Source organism: Cryptomeria japonica, unplaced genomic scaffold (genome assembly GCF_030272615.1).
Source record: "Cryptomeria japonica unplaced genomic scaffold, Sugi_1.0 HiC_scaffold_33, whole genome shotgun sequence".
NCBI classification, from domain to species: domain Eukaryota; kingdom Viridiplantae; phylum Streptophyta; class Pinopsida; order Cupressales; family Cupressaceae; genus Cryptomeria; species Cryptomeria japonica.
The window spans coordinates 844,306-860,000 of NW_026728855.1; the positions used below are offsets into that span (position 1 = coordinate 844,306).

At 56.7% G+C, this 15,695-nt stretch overlaps 1 non-coding gene across 1 annotated transcript; it reads left to right on the plus strand.

The window, feature by feature from the left end:
- The first annotated feature begins 11,792 nt into the window (after positions 1-11,792).
- Positions 11,793-11,911, plus strand: LOC131055351 (5S ribosomal RNA). The gene has a single exon (XR_009108317.1). It is a non-coding gene; the product is annotated as a 5S ribosomal RNA (ribosomal RNA).
- The last annotated feature ends 3,784 nt before the right edge of the window (positions 11,912-15,695 follow it).

Sequence of the window (15,695 nt, forward strand, 5' to 3'; positions counted from 1 at the left end):
GCGGACTTAACTCATATGAGTCCGGACCTATATGGGCGCTAATTTTCCATTGGCGGGATTCCTTTTGGGCCGGCCCTATCCGCCCAACGGCTCTTTTATTTGGGTCCGACCCTCCAGTATATAAGATGAGCGGGATGCTCATTCTTGGCAAGGGAAGAAGCAGAGGCAGATTCAGAATCAGGATCATCAGCGATCAAGCATTCGGCAGCGAGCAGACGAGCAGACAGATGCGAGTCTTCGGCGTCGCAAGTCTGAGTGCGAGTATTGCAGCGAGGGACTTTATTGCTCAGGCGAGCATTGGGGTCTTGTGACTTGGCGATCTGGCACCTCGAGGAGCTAACTGGTTCTCCTCTCGAGCGAGCCGATCCCAGTCTGAGTCGAAGGGACTCTTTGTAACTTGTCCGAGTCAGATTGGCTGGCTGGGCAATCCATTTGGGGGCGACCGGTATTTCTCAATACCGAGTTCTATCCAGCATTGTAATCTTTGAGGATAATAATAAAGGATATGGGCACCTCGCCCCACCTTTGAATGTTGTGTTGTCTATTTTATTCCGCATTGCATCGTATCCTTTTATGCATTCTGGGAGCAAGTCGATCTGCATTTTCATTGTGCATTCCGCTTTAGCGCAATATTGGAAGGGACGAGGCGTAGGCCGAAGGTCTCTGACCTTGAACGGATCCGAGTCGGGTCGGGACTTGTCGGTGCCGCACAGGCTTAACTCCCAAAGCCCGTGACAGTTGGTATCAGAGCTTCGGATCAGATCCGGGGCTGTGCAGATCGAAAGATGGCAGATACAGATAGTCAGCATGAAGTGGAGGTCGTGCAACCTGAGAGTAAGGCTGCGAAGGTGTCTTCGAAGGGGAAAGATCCGAAGCACCGCGATTGGCTCCAAGACCATGAAAATCGACTCGAGGACTTGGAACAGTCCGACCTCGAGGAGCGCATGACGGCAGAGTGGTCGAAGCTGGCGGAACAGATAGAGTCTTTGAGGGAAGAGATCCGCTTCCTCAAAGAGGGGCAACAGATCTTCCATTCGTTGTTGCAGGGAGGAACGCATGGTTCTAAGGCAACTCGAGTTGGAACTTATGACGGTGAGCGCGATGACAAGGCACTTGATAATTTCTTCTGGGATGTTGAGGAGTACCTGTCGTGTGCACCGAAGACGTCTGATGAGGCACAGGTCAAGGATATTGCAACATACCTTACCGGCAGTGCGAAGCTGTGGTGGCGAACGCATCAGGCAGATGAACGCGCTGGGAAGACGGTGAAACCGATCAAGTCCTGGGCTGACTTGAAGGCAGCGCTTCATGATCAATTCCGACCTGGGAATTCGGATTGGATCATCCGATCCAGGTTCGATGAACTCAAGCATACTGGCACTATTCGAGAGTATGTCAAGGCATTTCAGGTGTTGGATTTGGAATGCACCAAGTTGAGCGACTTCGAGAAGTTATTCCTCTTCACTAAGGGTCTGCAACCCTGGGCGAAGGATGAGCTGAGGAGACAGAAAGTTCAGACTTTGGCCGAGGCGATCACAGTTGCGGATGGGCTGCTCGATTATAAGGGCGATGCAGCTAGGGGCTTTGGTGGAGCTCGAACAGACTACAAGAAGAACTTCCGCCGGAAAGAGAAGAAGGGAGGCGGACCTCCTTCTGATCCTAACGGCGAGCCCAGGAAGAAGAAACCGAAGAAGTCGAATGGAGAAGGCAACCCGAAGAAGAAAGATCACACACAGACTGAGAAGAAGAAGGATCGTGATCCAGGGTGTTTCATCTGTGGCAAAGATGATCACTGGGCACGGAGCTGTCCAGATCGGAGTAGGATCAACGCGCTGTTGTTCGAGGAGAAGAAGTTGCCCGCAATGAGCACCTTGCAACTCCTGAATGCAGTGCAACATTCTACCGAAGTGGCCGATAAGCACGAGTTGTGTTTTGTGGAGACTTTCTTTGGCAACAAGAAGGTGCTAGCTATGGTGGATTCAGGTGCCACCCACAACTACATCTCCGCATGCCGAGCGAAGAAGCTTGGACTCAAGATCGAGCCCACTACAAATCAGTTCAAGGCGGTGACCGCACCCGCGCAGCAGGTGAGCGGTGAGATCCATAAGGAAGTCATCCGAGTTGGGTCGTGGCAGGGTGTGCTTGATTTGATCGCCATTGGAATGAATGAGTTCGATCTCATACTCGGGCAGGAGTTCTTGAGGTCGGCATCAGCAGCTGTGGTGCCACACTTGAGCTGTTTGCTGATATTGGATCCGAGCAGACCAAGTATGGTTCCGATGATGAAGAGCGTGGAACAGGATCTCCTGTTGAATGCGCTCAGTGCTAAGCAGGTTGGCAAGGGAAGGCGAGAGGAGTTGTTTTTGGCCGCACTGATTGGAGATTGGGATGAAGGAGAGTCGTCAGGACCCTCTAACACCTCGGCGATCCAGGATGTGTTGTCCGAGTTTGCGGATGTTATGCCAGACCAGCTCCCAGCTGTGTTACCACCGAGGAGGCACGTTGATCACAGGATCGAACTGGAGTCAGGGGCAAGACCACCAGCGAAGGCTCCTTATCGACTCTCCGCACCAGAGATGGAAGAGTTGAGGAAGCAGTTGGCAGAGCTCGCTGAGGCAGGATACTTGCGTCCCTCCAGATCACCTTATGCTGCTCCAGTATTGTTCCAGCGCAAGAAGGATGGAAGCCTTCGGATGTGTGTGGACTATCGAGCTTTGAACAAGCTCACCATCAAGAACAAGTATCCGTTACCTCTCATAGCGGATAGCTTTGATCGACTGGTCGATGCAAGAGTGTTCACCAAGTTGGACCTGAGGCAGGGTTACTATCAGATCAGGATCGCGCCAGGTGATGAGGAGAAGACCGCGATCACGACGAGGTATGGTAGCTATGAATTCTTGGTTATGCCTTTTGGTCTCACTAACGCTCCTGCAACCTTCAGCACCTTGATGAACGATGTGTTTCGCTCATTATTGGACAAGTGCGTTGTTGTGTATCTGGATGACATTTTGGTATACAGTCGAGACATGGAGGAACACAAGCGGCACCTTCAGGAGGTGTTTGCTTTGTTGAGAGAACATCAGCTGTTCGCAAAGAAGGAAAAGTGTGCTTTTGCGCAGAAGGAAGTGCCGTTTCTGGGCCATATTCTTGGTCATGGCCAGATCCGACCAGACCCGGAGAAGCTTCAGGCAATCCGAGACTGGGAGCCGCTTCGCAATGTGCATGAGGTGAGACAGTTCCTTGGTTTAGCTAACTACTATCGCAAGTTTGTAGCAGGCTATTCCCGGATTGCGAGCCCCTTGACGGATCTGTTGAAGAAGGACCGCGGATGGAAATGGGGCGATAAGCAGCAGACAGCATTTGAGTTGCTAAAAGACAAGTTGACTGAGGAGCCAGTCCTTGCTTTGCCGAAATATGGCCAACCTTTTGAGGTCCAAACCGATGCGTCCGACTATGCCATGGGTGGAGTTTTGATGCAGGATGGACTCCTGTACTTTGCCGCAAACCGAGTCTACCTTCCGAAGTGGAGAGATGTTCGCAAGGAGGTCTTGCAGGAGTGTCATGATTCCGTTTGGGCAGGGCATCCGGGACAGAAGCGAACAATGGCCTTGTTGGAAAGAGGCTTCTACTGGCCTAACATGAGGGACGATGTTGAGAGGTATGTGAGGACTTGCCTCACTTGTCAGCAAGACAAAGCTCAGATGTTGCAGCCGGCGGGCTTGTTGCGTCCTCTCCCCGTTCCTGTGCGACCTTGGGCAAGTGTGAGCATGGACTTCATCACACAGTTGCCGGAGGTAGATGGACATTCTAGCATCATGGTCGTGGTAGACAGGTTCAGTAAGTATGCAATATTCATTGCATGTAAGACCTCGTGTCCAGCCGAGGAGGTGGCCGAGCTCTTTTTCAAGAATGTGGTCAAAAACTGGGGTATACCTTTGAGCATTGTAAGTGATCGGGACCCTCGATTCACTTCGAACTTCTGGCAGGAGTTGTTCAAGATTGTTGGGACCCGACTCCTGATGAGTTCGGGGTTCCATCCCCAGACTGATGGACAGACAGAGCGGATTAATGGCATCCTCGAAGACTACCTAAGGCACTTCGTAGTCTCGGATCAGGGGAACTGGCCTAAGCTGCTGGATGTGGCCCAGTTCTCCTACAATCTGCAGAGGAGTGAGTCCTCGAAGTTCAGTCCTTTTGAGTTGGCTACGGGCCAACAACCTCTTTCACCCCACACAGTCTTGGCAGGATACCAAGGCGAGAATGTTGATGCAACAGAACGACTGAAGAGCTGGAATGAGAAGGTGGACTTGGCTCGTTACCATCTCACCCAGGCTTCAGACAGGATGAAGAAGTTTGCTGACAGACACAGGCGTCGATTGGAGTTTGATGTTGGCGACAAAGTTTTGGTTCGCATGGATCAGGACCGATTCAAAGTCCCAAAGGGGCTGAGTGCTTCGTTGGTCAGACGATTTGATGGACCTTTCGAAGTCATTCGGAAGATCAATCCCGTCGCCTACCAACTCAACTTACCCCTCCATCTCAAGACTCATCCTGTTTTCCACGTCTCTCAGTTGAGACCGCATCATCCAGATGACGAAGATCTGATAAGAAATATTCCGAACAGAGGCCCGGCGAATGTGTTGGACAATCCGGACCGCAGAGTCAGCCAGGTCCTTGCAATGCGAACACGAGGAGGAGGCAAGAACGGCATCCGTGAGTTCTTGGTGATGTTCGAAGGACAGGGACGCGACTCCGCTTCCTGGGAACGCAGTGAGTCGTTATGGCGAGACGAGGAGATAATCATGGAGTTCCTCTCCAGGAGGAACCCGCCCAGACAGGAGTAGATTTCTGGGTCAATGCCTCCCAGTGCTTTGTGCAGGGGTGCTGGCGTCGAGGGCGCCGCCACTAGTTTAGTGGGGGAGGATGTAACGGGTCTGCATTGGGCAGAATACTTGCACAGTTTTTGGATCGGGTCCAGCCTTAGTGGGGTTCCATTTTGCATCGGAACTCTTTCTTTTGCATAGCCGACATGGAATTGGTGTTTCACACAGCCGACTTAATTCATTTCATCGGCGGGGCCGATATGTTTTATTTCTTTGGCGGGGGCCGACATGGGACTTGGCCGATGTTCTTCTTAGCGCGGACTTAACTCATATGAGTCCGGACCTATATGGGCGCTAATTTTCCATTGGCGGGATTCCTTTTGGGCCGGCCCTATCCGCCCAACGGCTCTTTTATTTGGGTCCGACCCTCCAGTATATAAGATGAGCGGGATGCTCATTCTTGGCAAGGGAAGAAGCAGAGGCAGATTCAGAATCAGGATCATCAGCGATCAAGCATTCGGCAGCGAGCAGACGAGCAGACAGATGCGAGTCTTCGGCGTCGCAAGTCTGAGTGCGAGTATTGCAGCGAGGGACTTTATTGCTCAGGCGAGCATTGGGGTCTTGTGACTTGGCGATCTGGCACCTCGAGGAGCTAACTGGTTCTCCTCTCGAGCGAGCCGATCCCAGTCTGAGTCGAAGGGACTCTTTGTAACTTGTCCGAGTCAGATTGGCTGGCTGGGCAATCCATTTGGGGGCGACCGGTATTTCTCAATACCGAGTTCTATCCAGCATTGTAATCTTTGAGGATAATAATAAAGGATATGGGCACCTCGCCCCACCTTTGAATGTTGTGTTGTCTATTTTATTCCGCATTGCATCGTATCCTTTTATGCATTCTGGGAGCAAGTCGATCTGCATTTTCATTGTGCATTCCGCTTTAGCGCAATATTGGAAGGGACGAGGCGTAGGCCGAAGGTCTCTGACCTTGAACGGATCCGAGTCGGGTCGGGACTTGTCGGTGCCGCACAGGCTTAACTCCCAAAGCCCGTGACATCCCCTATATAAGTTATTTGTCCGATTCTCAAGCAGCCGAAGTCTGGTCATCGAATCGGGTCAAAGACCACAACTTCCGACTTTACCCACAATGCAAGTCATCGAATCGAACATCGGCCCCCGAGTCGGACTCCATGCGTATGTCAGGTCATCGGACCCAAATTCCGCCTTCCTGCGCATGGCGGGCCATCAATATCAACTCGGTCATCGGACCCAAACTCCGCCTTTTTGCGTATGGCACGCCTTCAAATCGGTCATCGGACCCAAATTCCGCCTTCCTGTGCATGGCGGGCCATCAACATCAACTCGGTCATCGGACCCAAATTCCGCCTTTCTGCGCATGGCACGCCATCAACTCGGTCATCGGACCCAAATTCCGCCTTCCTGCGCATGGCAGGTCATCGGACACAAATTCAGACCTCGCCAATATGCCTACGTATCGAATCGGTCATCGGACCCAACTTCCGACTTCATCCATACTGTAGGGTCTTTGAGGTTGGCGCGGTGCGCTCAACCCAGGGAGTCGACCCATCGAAGCATACACCTCCCCTATATAAGCTATTTGTCCGATTCCCACACCTGTGTAGTTTGCACCTCTGACCAGGACATCGACCCCAACTTCCGAACTCGACTGCAACGACGGCACCAGCGCCTTGGTGCGCACCTTGCGACGCACAGTCCCAACATTCGCCTTCCTGCACATGGCAGGTCATCGGACCCAAATTCCGACCTCGCGAGTATGCCTACATATCGAATCGGTCATCGGACCCAACTTCCGACTTCATCCATACCGTAGGGTCTTTGAGGTTGGCGCGGTGCGCTCAACCCGGGGAGTCGACCCAACGAAGCATACACCTCCCCTATATAAGCTATTTGTCCGATTCCCACACCTGTGTAGTTTGCACCTCCGATCAAGACATCGACCCCAACTTCCGAACTCGCCTCCAACGACCGAACCAGCGCCTTGGTGCGCACCTTGCAACGCACAGTGCCAACATTCGCCTTCCTGCACGTGGCAGGTCATCGGACCCAAATTCCGACCTCGCGAGTATGCCTACATATCGAATCGGTCATCGGACCCAACTTCCGACTTCATCCATACCGTAGGGTCTTTGAGGTTGGCGCGGTGCGCTCAACCCGGGGAGTCGACCCAACGAAGCATACACCTCCCCTATATAAGCTATTTGTCCGATTCCCACACCTGTGTAGCTTGCACCTCCGATCAGGACATCGACCCCAACTTCCGAACTCGACTAAAAAGACCGCACCAGCGCCTTGGTGTGCACCTTGCAACGCACAGTGTCAACATTCGCCTTCCTGCACATGGCAGGTCATCGGACCCAAATTCCGACCTCATGAGCATACCTACTAATCGAATTGGTCATCGGACCCAACTTCCGACTTCATCCATACCGTAGGGTCTTTGAGGTTGGCGCGGTGCGCTCAACCTGGGGAGTCGACCCATCGAAGCATACACCTCCCCTATATAAGCTATTTGTCCGATTCCGACACCTGTGTAGTTTGCACCTCCGCTCAGGACATCGACCCCAACTTCCGAACTCGCCTGCAACGACCGAACCAGCGCCTTGGTGCGCACCAAAAGTGCGCACTTTTGGAGGGCACTTTTGTGCGCTCCAAAGGTGCGCACTTTTGGAGGGCACTTTTCTGCGCTCCAAAGGTGCGCACTTTTGGAGGGCACTTTTTGGAGGGCACTTTTCTGCGCTCCAAAGGTGCGCACTTTTGGAGGGCACTTTTTGGAGGGCACTTTTCTGCGCTCCAAAGGTGCGCACTTTTGGAGGGCACTTTTTGGAGGGCACTTTTCTGCGCTCCAAAGGTGCGCACTTTTGGAGGGCACTTTTTGGAGGGCACTTTTCTGCGCTCCAAAGGTGCGCACTTTTGGAGGGCACTTTTTGGAGGGCACTTTTCTGCGCTCCAAAGGTGCGCACTTTTGGAGGGCACTTTTCTGCGCTCCAAAGGTGCGCACTTTTGGAGGGCACTTTTTGGAGGGCACTTTTCTGCGCTCCAAAGGTGCGCACTTTTGGAGGGCACTTTTTGGAGGGCACTTTTCTGCGCTCCAAAGGTGCGCACTTTTGGAGGGCACTTTTTGGAGGGCACTTTTCTGCGCTCCAAAGGTGCGCACTTTTGGAGGGCACTTTTGTGCACTCCAAAGGTGCGCACTTTTGGAGGGCACTTTTCCTGTGCTCCAAAGGTGCACACCTAGGTGAGCACCTTCGACCACACCTTGTAGCACACCAAACTCTGACTTTCGACTTCATCCGCAATGCAGGGTCTTTGAGGTTGGCGCAATGCGCACAACCAGGGGAGTCGACCCATCAAACCCAACACCTCCCCTATATAAGCTATTTGTCTGATTCTCATACATGCGTAGCCTGCAGGAGCAATTAGGACATCGACCCCAACTTTCGGCTTCTAAACGAAAACAAGGTCTTTGAGGTTGGTGTAATGCGAACAACTAGGGGAGTCAACCCATCAAACCCAACACCTCCCCTATATAAGCTATTTGTCTGATTCTCATACATGTGTAGTCTACAGGAGCAATTAGGACATCGACCCCAACTTTTGACTTCTTAACGAAAACAAGGTCTTTGAGGTTGACGTAATGCGCACAACCAGGGGAGTCGACCCATCAAACCCAACACCTCCCCTATATAAGCTATTTGTCCGATTCTCATACATGTGTAGCCTGCAGGAGCCATTAGGACATTGACCCCAACTTTTGACTTCTTAACGAAAACAAGGTCTTTGAGGTTGGCGTAATGCGCACAACCAAGGGAGTTGACCCATCAAACCCAACACCTCCCCTATATAAGCTATTTGTCTGATTCTCATACATGTGTAGCCTGCAACAACGATTAGGACATCCACCCCAACTTCTGAATTCGTCTGCGTTGACCGCACCAAAGGTGCACGCCTTGGTGCTCACCAAAATCCGACTTCCGACTTCTTCTGCTATGCGGGGTCTTTGAGGTTGGCGCAGTGCGCACAACCAGGGGAGTCAACCCACCGAATGCAACACCTCCCCTATATAAGCTATTTGTCTGATTCTCATACATGCGTAGACTGCAGCAATGATTAGGACATCCACCCCAACTTTTGACTTCTTAAACAAGACAGGGTCTTTGAAGTTGGTGCAGTGCACACAACCAGGGGAGTCGACCCATCAAACGCAACACCTCCCCTATATAAAGCTATTTGTCCGATTCTCATACGTGTAGTCTGCAGCAGCGATTAGGACATCGACCCCAACTTCCGAATTCGTTTGCATTGACCGCACCAAAGGTGCACGCCTTGGTGTGCACCCTGGAGTGCACTTTGGTGCTCACCTCGGTGCACACTTTGGTGTGCACCTCGGTGTGCACCAAAGGTGCGCACCTTGGAGCGCACCAAAGGTGTACACTTTGGAGCGCACCACATAGGGTCTTTGAGAGGTTGGCGCAGTGCGCACACCAAGGTGGGTGTTGAGGTGCGTGCCGAGGTGGGTGGGTGCTAGGGTGCGCTCCATGGTGGGTGCCAGGGTGGGTGCGTGCTAGGGTGGATTCCAAAGAGGGTCATAGGGTGGGTGCCAAGGTGGGTTGGTGATATAGTGGGTTCAAAGGTGGGTACTAGGGTGGGTTCCAAGGTGGGTCACAAGTTGGGTGCCAGGATGCGTGGGTGTTAGGTTGGGTGCCAAGGTGGGCTCCTGCGTGGGTGGGTGCTAGGGTGGGTTTCAAGGTGGACGCGAGGGCGGGTGCCAAGGTGGGTAACAAGTTGGGTGTTAGGATGGGTGAGTGCTAGAGTGGGTGCCAAGGTGGGTGGGTGCTAAGGTGGATGCCAAGGTGGTTCACAGGGTGGGTGGGTTCTAGGGTGAGTTCCAAGGTGGGTCACAGGTTCAGTGCTAGGGTGGGTGTCAAGGCGGGTGTCGAGGTGCCTGGGTGCTAGGGTGTGGATGCCAATGTGGGTCATAGGGTGGGTACTAGGGTGGGCTGCAATGTGGGTGCCAAGGTGGGTAACATGCTCGGTGGGTTCTAAATTGGGTGCCAGGGTGGGTGTGCACCCACCTTGCCCGAGGTGGGTGCCAAGGTGCCAGTGTGGGTGGGTGCTAAGGTGGATGCCAAGGTGGGTGAGAAGGTGGGTGATAGGTTGAGTGGTAGGATGGGTGGGTGCCAAGATGGGTCACAGGGTGGGTGCAAGGGTGGGTAGGTGCTAGGGTTGGTGTCAGGGTGGGTGGGTGCTAGGTTGGGTTCCAAGGTGGGTGCGAGGGTGAGTGTCAAGGTGGGTCACAGGTTAGGTGCTAGGATGGGTGAGTGCTAGGGTGCAAAGGTGCCAGGGTGGGTGCTAGGATGGGTCGATGCTAGGGTGAGTGGCAAGGTGGGTCCACAAGTGTCAAGGTGGGTGCCGAGGTGGGTGCCAAGTCGGCGACTGCTATGGTGGATGCCAAGGTGGGTCACGGGGTGGGTGCCAAGTTGCTAGGTTGGGTTCCAAGGTGGGTGCCAACGTGGGTGCTAGGGTGCGTGGGTTAAAGGGTGTGTCACAACGTGGGTGCCAGGATGGGTGCGCACCCACACTGGCCAAGACGGGTGCGGGTGCAAGGTTGGGTTCCAAGCCCGGTCACAGGCTGGGTGCTAGGATGGGTGGGTGCCAAGGTGGGCACCAGGGTGGGTGCACCCACCCTGGCCAAGGTGGGTCACGGGGTGGGTCCTAGGGTGGGTAACGGGGTGGGTACTAAGGTGCGTGCCAAGGTGGGTCATAGGGTGGGTGCCAAGGTGGGCACCAGGGTGGGTGTGCACCAACCCTAGCCAGGGTAGGTCACGGGGTGGTTGTCGGGGTGGGCGTCAAGGAGCCAAGGTGGGTGGCAAGTAGCCAAGTTGCGTGCCAAGGTGGGTGTCGGGGTGGGTGCCAAGGATCCAAGGTGGGTGCCAAGGAACCAAGGTGGGTGTCTGGGTGGGTGCCGAGGTGGGAGCCAGGGTGGGTCCCAAGGTGAGTGCAAAGGTGGGTGCCAGGGTCAAGGTGAGTGCCAATGTGGGTTCCAAGGTGCCAGGGTCAGGGTGAGTGCCAATGTGGGTTCAAAGGTGCTAAGTTGGGTGCGAGGTTGGGTGCGAGGGTGGGTGGGTGCCAAGGTGTGCTAGGTGGAAGCCCGGGTGGGTCGGCATCCCATGGGTGTCGAGTTGGGTGCCTGATGGGTGCTTCTTGTCAAGTTTTAGTCGTCGGGACTCATTTCGAGCCTTAGAGGTCGTTTCTTGTCCGGTTGCCCTGTCTTCGACCTGGGAACCCAATTTTGGTCCTCGGGTCCCATTTTTTTTTGTCTCGCATCCCACTTTTGGCCTGTGGCCTTTTCGGGGTCGATTCTCGTTTTGGGCATCAGAGCATGTTTCTTCTCCTAAAACCCAATATTTGTTTATTAAGTCTCGGAACACATTTTTGTTCTCGTGGACCCATCATGGGTCTTGGAACGCATTTGTGGTCCTTGGGTCCCATTTTGCATCCCGAAACTTGTGTTTTGGTGCTTGATCCCTATTTTGGGTGCCCACCTTGCACCAAGTGCGCACCCGGGGCAAACCGAGCGCCTTGGTGCACCGGGGCAAGATCGAGCGTGCACCCGAGGCGCCCCGAACATGCACCAAGGTGCACTCGGCCCACATGTGAGCGCAGGTCGTTGCGCCCGAGGTGGTGTGTGGGCACCGCGTTGCAGACGGGACACTGCACGCACACGACGCCCCCTCCAGGTGCACGCACGTAGGCCGGGCCGGGTGCACACCCGACGCCCTAGCAAGGTGCGCGCACCCGGGCAGGGCTCACACTTGGCGAACGGGGCGCACTTCGCGAGGGAGGGTGTGCACCTCGACGGGGGTGGGTGGCCGGGGTGGATTCGCACGTGGGTCGCGGTTTGCTAAGTACACACTGCGACAAGCTCATAACGGGTGCGATCATACCAGCGTTAGTGCACCGGATCCCATCAGAACTCCGCAGTTAAGCGCGCTTGGGCCGGAGTAGTACTGGGATGGGTGACCTCCCGGGAAGTCCCGGTGTTGCACCCTTTTTTAGTTTTTCGCCGGGCGTCGCAATGCTATTTGAATAAACCTTTTGCCCGTTTGCGTTCTCGTCGGGGCCGGGCCGGGCCGGGGTGCGCTGCCCGCACTACCGCGCGCGCGGGGGCGACACCGAGCGCGCACCCGAGGCGCCCCGAGCACACAGGCCACGGTGCAACCCGGGCGTTGTGCGCGCACCCCGGTGCGCCCGAGGTGCTGCGCGCGCACCCAGGTGAAATCGGTGTGCACCTCGGCCAGTGCGCGCTCGGTCGAGTCGCGCACGTTGGCCAAGGTGCACGGTGATGTTTCTTACTCTAAGGTTCCGCACCAGACGCCCGGGACAGGTGAGCGAAGCTGGGCGGGGCCGGGTGCGCGGCCGGGGCAGGTGCACGCAGCTGGAGAGAGCTTTGGAGCACACTTCGGAGCGCACCAATGATGCGCTCCATTCAAAAGTTTCCTGAAAAGGCAAAAAAAGTTGAGATTATAGAATTTCCCACTTGAGAGATTGTAAAAAAAAAAAATTTAAAATGAAGGAAACGCGGGTGCCAAGGTGTGCGCAGCCCAGCCAAGGTGTGCGCACCAAGGCGCCCACCCTGGCGAAGGTGCACGCAAGGTGCGCACCCGAGGCAAACCGGACAATTAACCCAACTTTCGACTTCGCGCGCACCTTGGAGCGCACTTCGGAGCGCTCCTTGGTGCGCACCAATCTTGGGCACCTCGGAGTGCACCATGGCGCCCACCAAGGTGCGCACCCGGGGCAAACCGAGCTCCGACTTCGTGCGCACCTTGGAGCGCACGAAAGGTGCGCACCATGGCGCCCACCAAGGTGCGCAGCCCAGCCAAGGCGTGCGCATCAAGGTGCGCACCCTGGCGAAGGTGCGCACCCGGGGCAAACCGAGCTCCGACTTCGTGCGCACCTTGGAGCGCACAAAAGGTGCGCAACCCAGCCAAGGTGTGCGCACCCCGGTCAAACCGAGCTCCGAATCGTGCGCACCAGAGGTGCACGCCATCGTGCGCACCTTGGAGCACACTTCGGAGCCCTCCTTGGTGCGCGCCGATGTTGCGCACCTCGGAGCGCACCCGGGGAAAACAATGCAATTAACCCGACTTTCGACTTCGTGGGCACCTCGGAGCGCTCTCGGGTTCGCACCTCGGAGCACACCGAGGTGCGCACCTTTGATGCGCTGCCTTCACCAATTTCCAGAAAAGGCAAGAAAACATTGAGAAGGTGTGCGCACCGAGGTGCCCACCCTGGCGAAGGTGCACGCGAGGTGCGCACCCGGGGCAAACCGGGCTCCGACTTCGTGCACGCCGCACCTTGGAGCACACTTCGGAGCGCTCCTTGGTGCGCACCAGGGCGCGCAACCCAGCCGAGGTGCCCACCCCGGCGAAGGTGCACGCGAGGTGCGCACCCGGGGCAAACCGGGCTCCGACTTCGTGCACGCCATGGTGCCCACCGCGGCGAAGGTGCACGCGAGGTGCGCACCCGGGGCAAACCGGGCTCCGACTTCGTGCACGCCGCACCTTGGAGCACACTTCGGAGCGCTCCTTGGTGCGCACCATGGTGCCCACCAGGGCGCGCAACCCCGCCGAAGGTGCACGCGAGGTGCGCACCCGGGGCAAACCGGGCTCCGACTTCGTGCACGCCGCACCTTGGAGCACACTTCGGAGCGCTCCTTGGTGCGCACCATGGTGCCCACCAGGGCGCGCAACCCCGCCGAAGGTGCACGCGAGGTGCGCACCCGGGGCAAACCGGGCTCCGACTTCGTGCACGCCATGGTGCGCACCGCGGCGAAGGTGCGCACCCGGGGCAAACCGGGCTCCGACTTCGTGCACGCCGCACCTTGGAGCACACTTCGGAGCGCTCCTTGGTGCGCACCAGGGCGCGCAACCCAGCCGAGGTGCCCACCCCGGCGAAGGTGCACGCGAGGTGCGTACCCGGGGCAAACCGGGCTCCGACTTCGTGCACGCCGCACCTTGGAGCACACTTCGGAGCGCTCCTTGGTGCGCACCATGGTGCCCACCAGGCCGCGCAACCCAGCCAAGGTGTGCGCACCAAGGTGCACGCGAGGTGCGCACCCGGGGCAAACCGGGGTCCGACTTCGTGCACGCCGCACCTTGGAGCACACATCGGGGCGCTCCCGGGTTCGCACCGGCGTTGCGCACCGTGGTGGGCACCTCGGAGCACACCAAGGTGGGCAGCGAGGTGCGCACCTTTGATGCGATGCCTTCACTAATTTCCATAAAAGGCAAAAAAAAAACGAGATTTTAAAATTTCCGTTTTGAAAGATAGTGAGAAAAAGGGAATGCTGGTGCCATCTTGAGCCCGCCCTGGTGCGCAGCCCAGCCAAGGTGTGCGCACCAAGGTGCCCACCCTGGCGAAGGTGCGCGCCCGGGCAATTAACCCAACTTCCAACTTCGCGCGCGCCAGGGTGGGAGCGCACCCAACAACCGGGCCTGGGAAGAGCCAATGCGAGAAACCCCACCAAACGCTCTGACAAAAAAAGAGGGGGCGCTCCAGTAACCCCGCTTCGGAGCGCACCCTGGGCAAACCCAGCCAAGGTGCCCACCCCGGCCAAGGTGCAGGCGAGGTGCGCACCCGGGGCAAACCGGGCTCCGACAACGTGCACGCCGCACCTTGGAGCACACTTCGTAGCGCTCCCGGGTGCGCACCTCAGAGCACACCAAGGTGGGCAGCGAGGTGCGCACCTTTGATGCGCTGCCTTCACTAATTTCCAGAAAAGGCAAAAAAAAAAGGAGATTTTAAAATTTCCGTTTTGAAAGATAGTGAAAAAAACGGAACGCGCGTGCCATCTTGAGCCCGCCCTGGTGCGCAGCCCAGGTAAGGTGCCCACCCTGGCAAAGGTGCGCACCCGGGCAATTAACCCTACTTCCGACTTCGTGCGCGCCAGGGTGGCAACCGGGCCTCGGAAGAGCCAATGCGAGAAACCCCACCAAACGCTCCGACAAAAAAAGAGGCGGCGCTCCAATAACCCCGCTTCGGAGCGCAGCCGGGGCAAACCCAGCCAAGGTGCCCACCCCGACGAAGGTGCACGCGAGGTGCGCACCCGGGGCAAACCGGGCTCCGACAACGTGCACGCAGCACCTTGGAGCACACTTCGAAGCACTCCCGGGTGCCCACCGGCGTTGCGCACCGTGGTGGGCAGCGAGGTGCGCACCTTTGATGCGCTGCCTTCACTAATTTCCAGAAAAAGGCAAAAAAAAATGAGATTTTAAAATTTCCGTTTTGAAAGATAGTGAAAAAAAAGGAACGCGGGTGCCATCTTGAGCCCGCCCTGGTGCGCAGCCCAGGCAAGGCATGCGCACCAAGGTGCCCACCCGAGGTGCACACCCGGGGCAAACCGGGCTCCGACTTCGTGCAGGCCGCACCTTGGAGCACACTTCGGAGCGCTCCTTGGTGCGCACCATGGTGCCCACCAGGGCGCGCAACCCAGCCAAGGTCTGCACACCAAGGTGCCCACCCCGGCGAAGGTGCACGCGAGGTGCGCACCCGGGGCAAACCGGGCTCCGACTTCGTGCACGCCATGGTGCCCACCGCGGCGAAGGTGCACGCGAGGTGCGCACCCGGGGCAAACCGGGCTCCGACTTCGTGCACGCCGCACCTTGGAGCACACTTCGGAGCGCTCCTTGGTGCGCACCATGGTGCCCACCAGGGCGCGCAACCCAGCCAAGGTGTGCGCACCAAGGTGCACGCGAGGTGCGCACCCGGGGCAAACCGGGGTCCGACTTCGTGCACGCCGCACCTTGGAGCACACATCGGAGCGCTCCCAGG